At 38.4% G+C, this 18,559-nt stretch overlaps 2 protein-coding genes and 2 long non-coding RNA genes across 8 annotated transcripts in view; 2 read left to right on the top strand and 2 right to left on the bottom strand.

Annotated features, from left to right (window-relative positions):
* LOC120554234 (zinc finger protein 501-like) overlaps positions 1 to 18,559 on the bottom strand; it is a 223,975-nt gene that overhangs the window by 36,783 nt on the left and 168,633 nt on the right. For 2 of the 4 annotated variants that reach the window (XM_039792996.1, XM_039792997.1), the window contains exon 1: positions 14,703 to 14,838. The exons of the other annotated variants lie outside the window; for them this stretch is intronic. The gene's annotated coding sequence lies outside the window, so the exon portion shown is untranslated. Of the gene's footprint in view, positions 1 to 14,702; positions 14,839 to 18,559 lie in introns of those variants that run through there. 4 annotated transcript variants of the gene reach the window in all.
* LOC120554212 (gastrula zinc finger protein XlCGF57.1-like) overlaps positions 1 to 18,559 on the top strand; it is a 443,376-nt gene that overhangs the window by 278,247 nt on the left and 146,570 nt on the right. The gene's annotated exons all lie outside the window — the stretch shown is intronic.
* LOC120554273 lies at positions 8,798 to 13,085 on the top strand. Of its 2 annotated transcripts, XR_005638345.1 has the most exons (4): positions 8,798 to 8,830; positions 9,063 to 9,176; positions 9,305 to 9,355; positions 13,006 to 13,085. It is a non-coding gene; the product is annotated as an uncharacterized LOC120554273 (long non-coding RNA). The 2 variants fall into 2 exon arrangements; XR_005638344.1 differs by lacking the exon at positions 8,798 to 8,830 and having other exon boundaries at positions 8,873 to 9,176.
* Positions 9,845 to 12,462, bottom strand: LOC120554281. Its single transcript, XR_005638354.1, has 3 exons — positions 12,093 to 12,462; positions 10,096 to 10,179; positions 9,845 to 9,910 (listed from the first exon to the last, which is right to left on the bottom strand). It is a non-coding gene; the product is annotated as an uncharacterized LOC120554281 (long non-coding RNA).

Raw genomic sequence — 18,559 nt, 5'->3', positions numbered from 1 at the left:
TTAATTATCGCGATTATTCATGTTGATGGCGCAATCTACCCGCGAAGTTTAGCCACAAGCTGCAACGCGTCATCTTGAGTAAACATGGCTGAAAGCGAAACGAGAAGCTGGTGAAAAAGGCTGGTGCATTATTTGGACTTGGTTTGGATTTAAGCCGCAACAACGGACCAGTGGTCGAGCCGTACCATGGAGCCTTTTCTCAGCCTGACAATTCACTATATAATGGACGATTGGAATCTTGGCAGCCGGTGTTTGCAGACGTCGTACTTCCCCGCTGAACGCGCACGTGTGTGTGAGTGTGTGTATATGTGCAGCGGCGGAGTGGGACCAAAAAAAATCTACCGTGAAGTTCACGGCCCGCCGTACGGGTTGAGCAGAGGCTGCACAGTTTGACCAGCGGCCGGTGTTCCGGTTTAACTGGTTTTTGAATTAACTGGTGATATGTGTTGCAGGCAGGGCTGCACCGCTGCAGTAAACAATTCGGATGAATTCGCCTCTTTTTCACATTCATTTGAAAACATTACGGTATGAACGGGTTGCTGGGACAGTAGTTTTGGACCCGACAGATATACATGAACAAATGAGTCGTTTATGTTACGAAAATATCACTCGTTATCTGGCGAGTGTGTAACGTCAAGGTCTCTTACCACGGTTCTGACTGTAAACCATGCACGGACACACCGATTTTTTAGATTATCTAGTGACATTCACGCTTTAGTTAGTTATAAAACGGTGTCCAGCCTATAGGTAGGGTAGGCCTATTATAGATAACAAACAAGCTAACAACAAAGACACCAGCACAAACCTGATATTTCACCTTTCCACACCTGCGCCTATATCCAAATCGCTATAAAATGGGAGTTTGACCGTCCTGAGTCCTGTCCATTGACATATGTCCTGTCCAAATATGATGAATGAGTAGTAGTGTACACTACCATAGTGATGAGAATGATGCACGTCCGTAGAATTCAATATAAAACACAATCAACGGTAGAAAATTGGGCACAAATAAATTCTGGCATCAGTCGTTGCTATCGCCACAAATATACTGCAAACACCTCAGAAAGTATGTTTCACTTATCCCTGTATGAAAGAATCTCAAATCAACTTGAAGTCAGATTAATAACGGAATGATAGGCTACAAATATAACACAGATAACGGAAAATTTTGGAAAACACACTGACGCTTGCAGTAGCCAATTGTGAACAGGCATTGACACAGCCACCCACGTTGTCAGTCTTCGTTCTTGCAGCGGCATCCCAAGTTAATTCAATAACAGTACAACATGGATTAAGTGTATTGAGATCGGTTAATATTTAAATACCGCCTGTAAGTAAAACATAAACTACATTGAGGTTTTACACCCAGCTAACGCAGCGTGGAGACAGCGGTCAGCTGTGGGAAAAAGAAACCGAGAAAAAAAAGTGGTAAGAGGGAAAAAAAAAAGAAAATTAAATAAATGGGGAGGGAGAGGGGAGCCTTCCAAAAAAAAAAAAAAAAAAAAAAAGGCCAAAAACTTTAGTTAAAAAAAAATGAAAAACGAGTCACGTGCAAACGCATATCATTCATTGTTATTAATGTGTAGGTCTATCTCAGCACAGTCTCTTCAACCTGGGCCGCAAGTCAAGTGATTATAGTTGTGTTTAATTTCATATGACCCATATTAGGAATCTGAATGATATCAAACTCTCTCGAGTAGCCTAGATTTGTAATCATATACCATGACCATTTTGTGTGTCAAGTAGGCCACCAAATTATAAGTGTGGGATAAATAAAAGTCAAACTCTGAGAAAAAAAGCTTTATAGTTCTTCACATCAAATCACTAGACTTTTGCTGCAACTCACTTCATAACTTAACCCGGAGACTAAGATAACACTAAGTCGCGAGAGAAAAACGAGGATCAGCACTTTGCTACAATACAATGGCCATATGGTCATAACAATAGTGTATAGGCTACCATAAGAACAAAAGCGATTCTGGGTTGACATAAAAACACAACTAGTTGACCGCAAAGTAAACACGTCAGTCATTGACGTGTCGCAAAATGAAACACGTCAGTCATGACTGACGTGTTTCATTTTACCCCCAAAACGGAATAAAGTGTTAAGTGGGTCCTGCAGTGTGTTGTACATCAGTTAGTTTTCGGTATGTGAGGCAAATATGAACCTACTTTACAGTTTCTAGGTTTGCATTTGCCCATGTTAAATTGTGATATCACCAGTTAACATGGGCGTATATTTCTCTCATATGTTAACCTGTGTTAATTTAGACTAAGAGTCCACTATATAGATAGAAATCACAAAACCATTTCAGCGGTGTGTAGTGTAATGGTATAGATGATGTGTAAGTTACTCCGCCGTTTTCCCTGATCCATTACATCCAGTTGAATCCCAGCGTTTTTTCGTTTTTATTTTTATTTTCGTTCATACAGTATGTGTCTATTTAGGTGGATAATCCTTAAACGGACATGAGTGTAAGTGCTACTGCAGTTTAGTTTTCTGAGCCTTTAAAGATTACAAATTCCCACACATTTTGCATGACATTATGTGATAGGGTAAAATTTAATAAAACAGATTAACATGAAACTTTCCCAGCTCTTTTTCTACAATATATCATATCCCAGTTTGCTTAAATTTTAGATACAGTGTTGTTTTTTAATGGTGAAATGTTTACTAATGTAAATTCACAAGTCGATCTGGGTGTCCTCGCGGCTTGCAGTAAGAAGATCGAGACACAGTCGCCAGACAACGGATGATATTTCGCAGTGACAACGGCTAGTGTTTTCATGAATGGGGGACCAGAATTAATGCTCAGCAACTCGTTTCTATCGTCAAGTTTCACAAGACACCGACAAATGAATGAAAAATAGTTTATTTCCTGGTTAGTCGGGAATGGGTCCTGAAAGGCCACGCCCACACCACATCTGCATCTATCACCAGTTAATTCAAAAACCAGTTAAACCGAAACACCGGCCGCGGCACACCAGGCCGCTGGATGGTGTTGCTAAGAACTTGCAAAGTATAACTATTATCAGACCGGCCCACCGTGAAAAAGTCCCGACTCTCCCGGTTTTGTGTGTGTGTGTGTGTACACACAACCCAGGTAGCAAACAGACGTTAGGGCACGTCAATATTGGTTGGTTACGTTGGCCCAACCTATACAACAGAAATACAACGTTAGACCACGTTGGCATAGTCAGCTGCGATGGCCCGACCTATCTGACAGAAATACAACGTTAGGCAAAACGTTACGTATGGTCAGCTGCAATGGCCGAATTACGTTACTTCAAAATATATGCTAGCAGCATTTCATGTTTTATCACTCTTCCCAGTAAACATGGCGAAAGAATATTTGTCTGGCTTTCGTTTTTTATGAGCGTTTTTCCAAGTAATACAATGCATCAAATGTGTGAAATCAGAACAATGTATTTATTAAAGATTACAAAGAAATGACAGGACATCATATGACAAAAGATGGATGAATAAAATAATATAAGAATAATAATTTCCTCTACATTCACATTTTGTGTAAAACTGAAAATGTAACATAAGGGGGTAAAATGAGGTAACATGTTCAATCTTTCCTTATTTTAAGTACTTTATTAAAGTTTATGCAAAACAAGTTTACTGTATAAATACAGTATAAGTAATAACATACAAAAACAAGATACAACATGTGCAAATCATTGCATAATGTGCAAAATATAATAATATGCATTGAATGCGTTTTAAGTCCAGAATCTTTCATTAAGTGCTGTGACACAGTGGCTGTTTATTACAGTCTGCTGTAAAAACGTTACATCTGGTTTTAAATAAATTTTCCTGGGCTAATCCCTTATCGAAAAAAAAAGCTTTGCTACAGACAGCAGCCTCATATCTGCGCCCAGTGTGTTGACAAACAAGTCACCAACACCGACACTTACTTTTAGCTTACTTCGGATTTCATACAATACATTTCAGAAACATTTACTTGTTAATCATTGTTTTATTTGTCTGACAAGTCATCTAAACAAACCTTACCCAGCAGCAGATCCGTTTGACATGTAAAACACCGTATGTAAACAATGTACAGTTTATTTATGTAAACACCGTATTTTATAGGTATCATACCCTGTCCTCGCTATATTACTTACACAACATGAATACCATCTAAACGTCTGGATGCATCGGACCTAAAGATGAGCGCGAGCTCATTCTTACAAGAGAACGGTGAGTGTGTGATATAGAATTGTATACCGTTATTTTCCGTTATCTTCTAACCGTTAGCCTCCACTTCAGCCGTTAACGTTAGCCCAGCCAGTCCAAGGTAATCTGCTCGATTAAATATATTGTTTTGTTATATAGCTATTTGTTTCAATATGTAATCAATCTGTTATCTAGTAAGGCTCGATCTGTTATATGGCTTCACGTTAGCAATCTGATGTAAATTTCGCCTTATAATTTAGCATACCGGAATTTGCGCGACAGCTAGCATCTACATCTAGCCTGCTAGCTTCTAGCTAACAGTTAACGTTAGCTAGCTATCGAGCCATAGCTAGGTAAACATAGCTTTTCGTAGGCATAACGTTAGCTAGATTAAACAGAATCGAAATCAGCTGTAATTAACGTTAGTTATTTGTTTGGCAGCATACTTAGCCCTACAGAGATAGCTACGTAACTACACACTAGCTATGTCTGCAAACATTTATTCAGACAGAACACTAAAACGTCCGGCAGGCAGCCGGAGGGCTTACAACGTCCTTAGTGAGGTTCATAGTGAGGTTAACGTCAATGCTGAATCTGACGCAGCCGACGTAAATATATGCCTGGCAAAACACGCCCTGCGCTGATGATGTGTGGTCAGACGCTGTATCTGATTGGCCCATGTCCTATGAATCAGACGAGTTAGAGACTGAGTTTAATGTTCGCGATAACGTGATTGGTGAATTTTGGTCAGATGCTCCAACAGAAACTGACTCAAGTGATGACGAATCTGTTGAGTCTGCAGAGTGTCTTGGGGAGGAGCTCAGAGGTTGGGCAATAGACAGCCAAATACCACAATGCCACCTAAATGGGCTCTTGGGCATCCTGAGAAGATATCATCCATATCTCCGCGAAGGATGCCCGCTTATCACTGAAGTACTCCAACAAATTATGAGGTCCAGCAGATTGCTGGTGGCACCATGCATTATTTTGGAGTTGAGAAAGGCATTAGGCATGTGTTAAACCAGATAGACCCTCTCCCAAAGCCCATTTATTTACAAGTGAATATTGATGGATACACTTGTTCAAAAGCAGCAATCAGCAGTTCTGGCCCATTCTAGGCTTGGTAGAAGAAGACAAAACAAAGCAACCATTCGTCATCGCTTTATATCTTGGATCTAAAAACCAGAGAATGTCAATCTGTTCCTGGAAACATTTGTGAATGAATATGGAAAGCTTAAATTAGAGGTGTGGATGTAATTGGCAAATGTGTAGATATTAAAATTTCCAATTTTGTTTTGCGGCCTGCAGTGGAGGCTTTTTTTGTAAAAAACATTAAAGCCCACAATGCATACCACGGCTGTGAAAAATGCACACAGAGGGGGAACATGGGGCGAAAATCGCATGACTTTTCCTGAAGTTGATTCACCCTTAAGGACAGAATCGTCTTTTATCAATAAAGATGATGAGTTTCACCCATAAAGGGACCAGTGTTTTGACAGGGGTTGGAATTGGTATGGTTACCCAATTTCCATTAGATGTTATGCACCTGGTTTTTCTTGGGGTTATGAGAAAGTTGATAGGTTTTTGGATGAGGGGACTACTTCCAACTCGTTTAGGTGCTCATCAGATAGGCCTAATTTCTGCAGCTCTTATGTCCTTTGCCATGACACTCCCCAGAGAGTTTGCACGGAAGGGGAGATCACTTGTTGAGGTAGATAGGTGGAAAGCAACAGAGTTCAGAACTTTTCTCCTGTACACTGGTCCAGTGGCACTGAAAGACCATCTGCCAAATGTTCTATACCACAATTTTATGCTTCTGCATGTAGCCATTCGGATTTTATGCTGCCCCTCACTGTGCCTCCAGTACTGTGATTTTGCTGAAAAGTTACTGATCACATTTGTTGAGCATTTTCAATCTGTTTATGGTAATTACGTTGTGTATAACATACACGGGCTGACACATCTTGCCAATGATGCAAGGCAGTTTGGTGTGCTGCATAATTTCTCAGCTTTCCCATTTGAGAACTTCCTCTACACATTAAAAAAAATGATTAGGACCCCTACGCAGCCCCTTCAACAGATCATCAGGAGATTGTCAGAAAAAGCAAATGTCAGAACTAAAAAAAGGGTGTGCAAGGATGGTTTTTACCAGGAACATAAGAATGGGCCTTTTCCATACAATGTGACATCTCAGCAGTTTACACAGTATAAGCAATATGTAAATGGTGGATCTTCAATTAGTTTATCAGAGGGAGACAACTATATTCTGTTCAATGGAGATATTTATATAGTGAAAAATATTTTAAAAGACAAGGAAGCATCGCATCTAGTCTGTCTTAAATTCCAAAACAAGTCATCTTTTTTCACCTATCCCATTGATTCATCGAAGTCTTGATATATCCCTTTGGTGAAACAACCGGGCAGTCATTGACTATTGTTCCTCACGCAGACTGTTTCAAAAGTCCTTCTTTTACAGTATAAGGATGGGTTTGTGGCATATCCTTTACTGCATACTGCTTGATTCCCCTTTCTGCATCTGACAAATGTACAGTACTTACCAATCATAACGAATAGTAATAATAAGATTTAGAATAGTTTAGATCATTTCCACAGTTAGGGAAATTAATAGAGCTTCAATAAATGTATATAGTTTGTAACACTAGATATTTTTTTAAATTTTTTTTTTTATAGATGTATTCAATAGTTGTTTTTACTGAAAAGAATGAGACCGAGGTTATACCAAGTGACTGGCTGAGCATCGACAAAAAGTTTCCTTTTGGCCCCATATAACGGTACAAGATGTAGAAAAGCAGGTGAAAAAAAATGAAACCCTGATGAAGAATGGGACGAATATGAAACTGAATGGGTGGCTGAGTATGGTAAGTTATTGAGTAAGTATTAAGAAATATAGAGAAATAACTATTCAAATCTATTGCTCAAAATTAAAGATGCTCCTGTGTTGCGCTAGCCTAGACAAGCAGTTCTTTTCAAATGTTCAGATAATAGGTTTAGTGATGTTGTTTGTTTCTATATTTAGGTTCCTATGAAAAGCCAGAAGAAAGCTGGTGAAGTTCTGTGAAGGCAACAGTTTGGAGTCTACAGATGAGGACAGTAACGGAAAAGAGTGTATGTTTCCACTATTCTCTGTTCTCCTTTTATAGCCTACTGCTTATTTGCAGTATAAAAATTGATTACTCTTAATGTGTCCAACAGACCATCGGCAAAATATGTAAAATGGATTTACATCTGGTACAGCCTCAGGAAGACCTCCAGTGCAGGCCTCAACAAGCCGGCTCCACACAGGTACAGACGAAAACATTCAGTGGTCATTGCACCAGCCTTGAGGAATTATTTCCCCATAATGGTCACCAAAGATTCCTTAAATCCAAATTAAAGATTTGGGAATATCATCCCTAGAGTTGTAGATAGAATGTAAATAGAATAATAATTCCAAGGGGACGATATGTTGAAAGGAACTTTGAGCAATAGTCACTTTCCTGTTGTATAAGATTGGCGAAACTCTGGATGGAAGTAAATAGATTGTACATTCTACTGATTCTGTTTCTTACTGTTTCATATGCAGAGACAATGGAAAGACCAAAAAAGAAATTCTGCAGTAATGGAGCCAAAAGCCTGACCTTGCCAACCATACCTCTATTTGCACCATCAGCACCTGCTGTGACAGTCCCTGAACCAAGACAAGATGGCACGTATAACTATTCCAAACCTTTTACAATAGTTTACTTGGAGTTTTAGCAATTACCCTTTTAGTCTATAACATGAATTAGAAACTGTTCAAGTAACAAAAATAAAATGAATAAAAACAAAAAACTTTGCCTGGCTAAGTTTTACTATTTTCAAATGACAAACCCTTTTCACAACCACAATTTAAAAAAAACTTGGGATGTTATGTAAAATGTCAAACTCTTGTAAACCCATATTTAGGACATAGACAACATATCAAATGTTGAAAATGTCAAATTTTACTAATTTATAGGAAATGTAAGCACATTTTGAATTTAATGCCAGCAACATGTCTAAAAAAAAAAGCTGGGATGGATACAACAAAAGGCTGGAAAAGTTATGTTATGATAAAGACAACAAAACAAGAGACACAGTCTCTCTCTTTATACATTCAATTCTGTATAGTTATAATGTTGCATCTTATGTTTGTCTTATTCAGAAAGAGAACTCCGGCTCTATCAGATGCTGGAAGAGATAAAGGGTCAAGTCAGGCAGAATTCGCTCCTCCTTCAGGCCATACTGAGAAGAGAGAATGCAGCTGAAGTTGTAAATGAGGAATTTCAGTTTCCTTTAAGGAGCATGACAGGCATAAAAGATCTGGAGGATAGGCTGTCAAACAGAGACACACAACGTTCTCTAGTAAATTCTAATGATGTTCTGTAACTTCACTTAAAATAATACTAACATATTTAGAGACCTAGACCTGATTTACTGCTGCTTAACACATGATTTGTTTTCATAGACAAGATATCTTACCAGCTTGGGTGGAACATCTGCCAAAGACATTGTCCACAGAATCATGAGGGAAATTATGACCAATGAGTTGGCCAACAATTTTAATTGGCAAGGGAGAGGACAGAAGAGCCCCTTTTCTGCTCTTGCTGGCAAAAGTTGTCATAGGTGATATATGTTTTAAAAACATTTAAATATTCAAAACTTAGACATAACTTTGAAATAGCAAAAGAGGAAACAACCCCTTACAGTCTCACATAATGTGTCATTGAATGAAATACAAGTCAATGGAAGAATGCCAATTAATCAACTAATCGTACAGAACTCTACAAAATACAACTCAGATGATCTGTCGGCTAACCCTTTCTCTGTTTAATTTTCTTTAATTTCATGCTGACAGATGCAGCCAAAAAACAAGGCACAAAAGTGGTGGAAGCCGAGGAAAAAATTAAAACCTGGCTGAAGTACAGTGGAGACCGAAATGGAGGAAGAAAAAAAAGAGCAACAGAAAAAGGTACACAAGGCCTTTAGTAAGGCCAAGTAATGGTGATGTTTTTTTTTTTGTAAGACTGATCAAATACCTTTGCAAATGGTTGGAGTTTTAAGTAATTTACATTTTGATAATTTTTTTCTTCAACACAGAAAAGCAGATGCCTCCCCCTCATGCAGATTCCAGCAGCTGCGAAAGTGAATGTAAGTGTCTTCCAATGATTGTTTTTTCTTCCTCTGTCTAACCTACCATTAAACAGAGGCGTATTTCATCTTCACTAGGCATACAGCCTTATCTTCACTGCATGAAGATGTATAAAATATGTGCTACCCCAACATGACCAAACTTTTTTTGAAAATGTCTTGCTGGCATCAAATTCAAAATGGACGTTAAAATGTACCATGAAATACACTGTTAGACTTTCTATGTAGATATGCGGAGTCACTGTAACTACCCCCTTACAATACCATAAGTGTACATGTTTTTTACAGTATGATGCCCCCTGCACCCAGTTCCATTGTACAGTATGATACTGTAACTTGTAGAAAAATGTGGTGTGGTTGTTTACCACAGAGCTGAAGTTGATGGGCATTTGGTTGGGGGAGGGGAAGAAGGAACAGTCTTGTTTAGAAGCTTTAGAAGATTTGTGAAGGATGATGGAGGGGCCGAACCCATGGTACTTCTGCTTGTTGATCCACATCTGCTTGGGGGTCTCCAATCCAGACAAGAGTATTTATGCTCTGGTGGGGTGGTCCGTACTGAAGAGAAATGGTCATGAGTTTATCTCATCTAACGGTTAACCGACTAACAACTTGTGCAAAAACATAGAATATGACAGTATACATTTCTTTTGAGCAGGCAGGGTACTGCAGCTGCACTGTTCTTGTCTGTGAACATTTTTCTGATGTGTGAACTATAGTACATCACACAAGAAAATGCTTACCTAGTTTGATGTCTTCCACTCAAATTCGGTGAGCCCTTGGAGGAAGGTGGTGACTTGGGCGATGCTTTTCACTTTGAAGTGGTTCTGAAATAATACTTACTATGAACATTGGGCCTCATTCACCAAACCGTTCTTACGAAGAAATGTGTTCTTAAACCCTTCTTACGAACTTTTACGAAGATTCTGGCATTCACTAATGTTTTTCTTAACTTGGATTTGTTCTTAGCTAAGAACAAAATCCATTTAACACTGAAAAGCACTCTTACCGCAAATTTGAGTGATGACAATTTGCTCCAAATGATTGCTTACTGCATTTTATTTAATTCTACAGTCGTTTACAATGATAGTATTGTACTGTAATGTATTTCCTGATCATTTGTTGAAAAAGAAATCATATTATGCAAAAACACACTAACACTATTTGGTGATTGATCGGTATTTATAGGGCCAAAATGCAGTGGTAGAATGTAACAAAGTACAAATTCGTCCTAACTGTACTTAAGTACATTTTTCACGTATTTGTACTTTACTTAAGTAGACTCAATAGTGCATAGCCTACTTTTGACTTTTACTTTGTTACATTTTGCAGCAATTATCTATACTTTGTACTCCACTACATTTCTACAATGTCCCGTTACATTTTCTGATCAGTTTCCCCCTGCCAAAACGTTTCTCCTGACTGTCACACGTTTGTCTCACCAGTGAAGTTTTGTTGCCGTAGATACTGTATATATGGGGCAACACCGATCCAGCCCGGCTGTGGTGCTGCAGAGCCCGGGCGCAGCCTCGGTAATACAGCCCCGGTAAAAGTGAAAACGTTTGTTTTATTATTCCGTTTTTAAATCATAGTTGCTATATCTATTTTCTCACACAGCGTCGTTACTCCTCCGCCCGGCGGCGCGTAAGACGCGTTCATATCTTATTTATTTGGCTGGACCTCTTCTACATCTCCCCATTTGCGCTGCTTCACACATTTTATTTGCTTACTTGCATGGTTAAAGAAAATAAAATACATCCATGAATAAAACCAACCGCATTCCGATTCTAACACATTTCCGTTTTATGCTGGTTAGGATAGGAACTTTTAAAAAGCCAGGCCTTGTTTGTGGTAGTGGACACCTTATAATTTTACTAAAGTAAATATGTCTCTTGTTATTTGTACTTTGAGATTCAGTACTTCCTCCACCGCGGCCCGGCTAATCTCCGAAAACCCGTCTCCCAGGAGGTGCACAGGAAGTGTCATGTCCTTATATGGGTATTTGCGGGCGTTTTCTTATGCTAATTAGGAACAACTGGCACGCTTTCAGTTACAAAGACGGGGATTCATCAATCCTAAAAGAACACAGATGCGAACAAATCGTCTGTTTAAGAACACGTCATGAATCGACGTAGTCTTTTCTTAGAAACCTTCTTAAGAACATATTTAAGAGAAAACTTAGGAAGATATTGGTGAATGAGGCCCATTGTTTACCAAACTAAATATTATTGCCACCAGCATATAACAACAAACAATACTAAGAATTGCATTCATTTCTCAGTAATAATTAACATAGATATATGTTACATTGTAACATATTGCTCAGTAACAAACCAAGAATAAGCCACATCTATTACAGCACACATATCCTTGATGGAGCAAACGGTGTAATACACTTGTAATAACTAAGCACGTGCTCCACAGCTGGTCCGGTTTATTGGTGATTGCACGTTACTAGCAAATTGCCCCTAACACAACCTGAATATTAACACGGGCTACACAAGTAGGCCTAATAAAAATATATCAGCTACGCCAATAAGAAACACAGCAAGAGCAATATTATATCTATAATATATCTCTCTCCAAATAAATGTCATGTCGGAATACGGATCGAAACTTTCGAATCCACATAGTAGCCGAGTTATTGAAATATGAATAAACGTACTTTTAACATTTACACAGATAACGAGGTAGTAAAACCCACGACAGTTTAGCAAAGTACTGAATAGTTTAAACTTACGTTCTCACGTTACACACATCACTTCAACAAGTCTGAAAATGGGAAAGAAAAGATAAAGAAAGGTCCTTTTTGCAGCTGCTGCAGTCTGTGCCTTTCTTCTGTCTGAGCGCGAGTGATTGGCAGGAGATCAAAGCGATGACTCTCATCACTGATTGGTCAACCATCTCAGGAGCGAGAGCAAGTGTTACTATGGCCTTTTTTTACACTGACTGTTATTATACATATGAAATAATTAAAATGTATATTTTTAAGTGCATGCATGGGGTTATAAAACACAATAACAAGATTAAAAAAAATGCCATGCATTAGTATGCAGGGAACCAGTATGATGTAGATAACTCTTATATTGTTAGAATAACAGATGTATTACAAGTTAATGACATAATATATAGCTAGATAGCTAACAACATTATGTTGTCAAGAAAAAAGCCATATAAAAGAGTCCTTTAATCAATTGTTTAACGATTGGTCAAATTTAAAGTTAAGCGGCTAGGGAAATAAATACATTTTACTTTCCCCCCATAAACCATGGTAGCTATACATTCAACTCCTAACACCATATTCTTTGAGTTACACAATCTTTAGCTTAGGTCTAAAAAAAAAAACCATACAGTAAATCACTGTAAATCAAATTTTAATACCCATAATGCAATGCATATTACAGTAATGAACCGGGAAAGAAAATTATGGTACTGTAGAAATTACAGCAAAGTCTAACAGTGTAGTCAAATGTGTAATTTGTGTAGTGTGTAAAATATCTCCTTTTCGAAATGATCACATTCTGTTTTTCTGTTTGCTGTTTATATATTTTACACCCACCCCAATTTCTTTCTGTTTTTGGGTTGTGTAATTAAATAGAACGACACATCTTAAATGTTCTAAAAAGTTCCATTATGTTTGTTGTTTTTTACAGGAAAAGATGCTGCTACTTCTCCTCCTCTGCTCCATCTTCATCCTAAGAGCCACACACAATCTAATTTGCTTCAAATCTGCAAAAACTGCAGAATACAGAAGAGAATCTGCACATTTTCTTAGTTTTCAGCTGGGATTTTTGGCCTTCTTCCGCATTTTCTTTGCCGCCCTTTTGGTTTCCTTGTTGTTGATTTCTTTGACTTTATTTTTTACTTATCTTAGCATTTTTCCACTGACTGCCTTTGTGTTGTTTTTTTTTCAACTATTTTGTCAATCGGCTCACATCCTGTGTTATTTATTTATTATGTGCTCAAGTTTTTCCAACAACAGCACCACAAGACGTGAACTGCATTAAATTGTAATGTTAATTTTGTTACCAATAAATAGGTTTATTTTATAACCAATTCAGTTTGTCCGTTGTGCCTGTCGTTCTCTTAATGCGTAATGAGAAGGCCATGTCACAATCTTAAAATTTGAGGTAAGGTTGGTAAAACCTATTTAAGTTTAAGTTTGCAGATTTACTATTTATGAAGTTGGCAGATGGTTAAAATAGGCTATATTTTTTAATTTGTTAGAAGATCTGCTGACAGTCTAAAAAAATGGTTGACCCAAAGTTGGCAAAAGGTTGGTAAGGTAAATTTTTAGGTTGGCAGAAGGTCGGCGTTCAGGTTGGCCCAATGTTGTTTTAGTTTTTAAGTTGGTAAAAGGTTGGTAAAGTATTTTAGGTTGGCAGAAGGTCTGCTGGCCATCTAATGACATGGGGTCCCAACGTTACCCAACGTTATTTTAGTGGTTTTTGGGTTGGCAGAAGGTCTGCTTGCCATCTAATGAAATGGTTGGCCCAACGTTGGCCCAACGTTATTTTAGTGGTTTTTAAGTTGGCAACAGGTCTGCTTGCCATCTAATGACATGGTTGGCCCAACGTTGGCCCAACGGACAAAATGTCGTTGGGCCAACGTCAGCACCCAACGTTGGCCCAACACAACAGCAGACGCAATAACGTTGGCCCAACGTCTGTTTGCTACCTGGGAAGTGTGCTCAAATGCGTTACATTAGGCTGCAGGTAAGAAACTTTGTTTGAAATAGGTTTTTATTTAAAGTATCTGTGCATCTATTCCTAATACTGAAAGTATTTTCAGTACAGTGTCTGTTCCTTAACTAAACAGACACCAGGTTTTTCTTTCTCTTTTTGTGTTGGGCGGCATCTGAGGAATCAAGGACTTAAACTAAGTGTAAAGCTCTTATTAGAATGCGGTTTGCACTAAAGAGAAGACACCCAATACTTTAAGCTTTTTCTTTGTTAAAGTCTCTGCAACTAGTGTACTTGAACTTATCTGCAACATTATGTTGTATAATTACAGTTTTGCCCAACACATGTTCTCAAAACTACATACTACGTTTCTCTCTTTAAAAAAAAAATCCATTTAGCAGTTTGGTTTTCCTTAGGGTCTATGTAACCTGGTCTGAAATGGTTCTATTATAATTTATATATCGTGATATATATCGTTATTGCAAGAAGCTGCAGTGTATATCGCAATATGGATTTTAGGCCATATCGCCCATCCCTAGTTACGGGTTGCCTGGAACGCAGCATAACTCACGTTAGCAGGAGCTAGCTGCGGCTAACATTAGCTTGGCACGCGGACTCCCTGCAACAATAGCAGTTAACGCGTTTCCGGTTAGAGAAAGAAAACAGACCTGCTCTTTGTAGTTGTGTTTCAGGTTTTAAAACCAAATGCAGCAGTTTGTGATGTGTCTTTCTGTAGAAAATGAATCACTCCGCCGTCCGCATCATGCGGTAAAATGAAAACAATGGGCCGAAGGTCGTAACATCTTCCGGGACCCGGAAACACAAACACAACTTCCGCTACACTCCATCGCCCTTCAGAATAAAACAGCGTTTTAAGGGACCTTTGATAAGATGATATAAGATCAGTGATTTAATGTAACTAAGTACATTTACTCGTGTACTGTCATTAAGTATAATTCTGAGGTATTATCATCCTTTATACTTCTAAAGTAATGTAAGTTTTGACTTTGATTGACTGCACACCACAGTTTTCAGGAGTACTAAATAAGATCTCTCTGTTCTCTAAAGCCTCTGGTTTACGTTTAAATATGAAAAAAGTGAGTTAGAAACTACTGATGTTTACCCTCTGAAAAATGTCTATAATATCCCTGTAATTTTGAAGTTAAATATTTAGGGATCATAGTTACAAAGGATAAGAATAGCAGGGAAATATATTTTTTTTAAATTGTTTTTATTGTCTACTGCAATCACATGGGAAAAGTAACTACATTTACATACTGTGAATCGTTTTTGAATCGAAAATCGATTTTGAATCCAATCTTGAGCCTAAAAATCAATATTGAATTGAATTGTGATATTTTCTGAATCGTGCACCCCTAATTCTGAATAGTTGGCTTCGGAGGAACTTATCCATCTTTGGATTTGTTTTGCTTACGAAGATGAAGAGTTTATGTAGACGTATCTATCCAGCTTATTCCTAGAACACATTGATAAATCAATCAAGACATTTCATTTAGACAACTTCAACTTTAAATGGAAAAATAAAGATCATTATACAAGGAGAAGGGATATTGTAACATATGTTGAGGAAGGGGGTCTAAATGCAATTGACTTTGATCCAATGATCCAAATAAAATGGTTACGAAGTTTCCTTAGGAAAGGTAAAAGTGTTTGGTAATATCGTCCATCCAAAATGTTCAGGAATTTTGGTGGTATAGATTTGTTATTAAGATGTGACTTTGATATTTCTAAACTACCTCAAGTCAGGTTATCTGCTTTCTACGGAAGAGGATTAGGGCCCCATCTGAAACATGTATTTGAGTTCTGACTTTAAAGTCAGAATTCTGAGTTTGTAGCCATCTCCTGGTGTCCACTACACAGGGAGTGAAGTGGAGACCGTTGGCACTGGCCGATTCTGACAATTGCTGTTTTGTTGTACGTATCACAGCAATGATTGTATCCATTTTTTCTTTGCAGTGCAACTTTTTGGCCTCTAGAGAAGGAGGAGACTTTAGCGTGAAAGCTGATGTGGGCTGTTGTTCTCAGTCTGTGGCTTTTGCTGTGTCTCAGGCTGCTGGTGGTGTGGCTGTCTACGATAGAAGGTTACTGCTTCACACACAGTTTAACAGTTCTCCATCTCCATCTATGCAGACAGGGAACAAACAGACTGCTGATAGGTTAATGCAAAGACAGGGGTCGCTATCATTAAAACGAAAAACATAAAAAAACGAATGTATTTCTTTCGGTTTCAGATTTTCTCTCAAAGAAGAACACAGGGGAGGTGATACGGTGCAGAAATGTTCAATGGAGCGGAATAAACTTGCAGTTGAATTTCAGGTGGACTTCAAATTTTATATTTATAATGATCGTAAATGGACAGGCTTAATGGCACAACAAATGTCACTACTGAATCAACAAGTAACGTATTTTAGATATGTACAGACTGTACTTTTTACGCCACTCCACACACATTTATCTGACAGCTTTAGTTACTTTTCAGATGACAGTAAACGGAGTTGAATTGAGCACAACCATGCACATCTACAGCAGTAAAATGCAACATACACATGAATGCAGCGGTGATATTAATTCAGAAACTTCATATATAGTGACAAAACACAGACACGGGAACATTTTGTTGCACAATGAGTACTTTTACTTCTCATACATTTTGATTGGTGATGGTTTAGTGCAGGGTGTGCAAAAGATCAGGATATATAGTACGTGCAATAGCCATGTTTAAGTAGGATAACTACATACTAGTATTAGTACTTCGGATCCGAATAACATGTTTTCTATCAGAAAGAGAAGGCTAAATAGTATGCATCTTCAACATGTTGAATGTTCAAAGTAACAAAGGAAAGGGTAACAGCGTTACGTTTAAATATTTAGGATTATGGTTGGATCAGAAATGTATATGGAGGAATCATGTTGAACGGGTTGAGAAGAAAACGTAAAAAAAGTACTGAATCTCATGAGATCAGCTTGTGTTTATGAATGGGGAGTAGATACACAATCACTACTGGATGATTACAGGGCAGAAAATCATCAGTGACGTCAAAACCAGTCTAACAGGAACCCAGTCAGTGTCAGAGAAATCACACATCAGATGATGTAGTTGTACCATCTGTCCACTAAATGGTGCCTACTGACCATCTATTGAAATAACTTTCATCATTGGTACAATACTACACTGTTACGGCGCTGACACACCACCCTGATTGTCGGCCGTCGGACAGTCTGGCGAGGTCGGTGACTCGAGTCTGTTCGGTGTGTTCCGTGCCGTTGTCTGTCGGAGGAGCCGTCTGCCTTCATTTGGGCCGATTTGACTTGTTGAATCAGCCAGTGGGCAGTCGGACTCAATGACCCATCTGATTGGTGGAGTGCCAACCCGGAAATCACGAGCGGGATGAGCGTGACGAACGCCTCTCAAAATCGGACGAAAATCTTTTAAAACTGGCCTTTGTCGATTCGAAAAGAGGACAGATTCAGCAACTGCATGGCCTATTTCTCGTTTAAAATGTTTCCAGAAACACGTTTCGGTGAACACGTTTCGAAAAATACGAGATCGTATTCCAAACAAGCTGCCATTATGGTCTGGCTTTGAAATTCGGGTACAATACAGTATATATATATATATATATATATATGGATTTAATTTACACACCTTACTATACTTAAGCATTTCATAAAAGAGGTACAGAGTCCAAATACAGTAAATAAAAGTTGTTTATTGTCAACAGATTTACAAAAATTAAATCCATTTAATTATTCTTAATTGTGTAAATTATGACACAAAAGTCAGTGGCCTAAGAAATAACAATATTGGCCCCTATACAAAACCAAAACCACAGACAAGTAGAAAATACTACAGGGCACAACAAATATTGTGCAACAGGCATCTACAACAAGGGCAACAGTGAAGATATGATTGGTGGTGGTATGATTTGACCAATTAAAAAACATGGCTTACAGTCTCAAGACTCCCACATTCACGCAAGACAGAAACATGTTTCCCTACAATGCACAAAGAGTAAATTGGCAGACAGTGCCCCAAACTCAATCACCACAGTTTCAGACCCTCTGCGGTCGGAGCACGCATCAGCGCGTCAAAACGATGCTTTTGCCATGTTTATGTTAATACTTTGGCGATATTACGGCGTAAACACATGGTCTAACTGAGTCGCAACAGGACAGAGAAGTGCAGAAACATTCTGTTCCTAACTTCAGGTTGAATAGAGAGGTAGTGTCTACCCCTGAATTCCTTTCCCAATGATACATACACATCGACTTCTCTTCTTAGCTCTCCTTTGCTCATTCCCCCCCCTCACCACAAATACTGCGTGGGGTCATGTTCCCCCATAGATATTTTTCCAGCGGTCCAATGTGGACTTGCAACTTGTGGAGCAGGAGAGAAAATGGATTGAAAGGAATGAGGATAGCAATGGATATTTCATTTGAGATTATGTGAAGAGGAATTATTACAACTGTATGCCAATATTTACTGGTGGAACTAAAGATCCAA

The sequence above is a fragment of the Perca fluviatilis genome, chromosome 24 (assembly GCF_010015445.1).
Source record: "Perca fluviatilis chromosome 24, GENO_Pfluv_1.0, whole genome shotgun sequence".
Lineage (NCBI taxonomy): Eukaryota > Metazoa > Chordata > Actinopteri > Perciformes > Percidae > Perca > Perca fluviatilis.
Note: the sequence above shows the minus strand (reverse complement) of the source record. Positions and strands in the feature narration are given on the sequence as shown.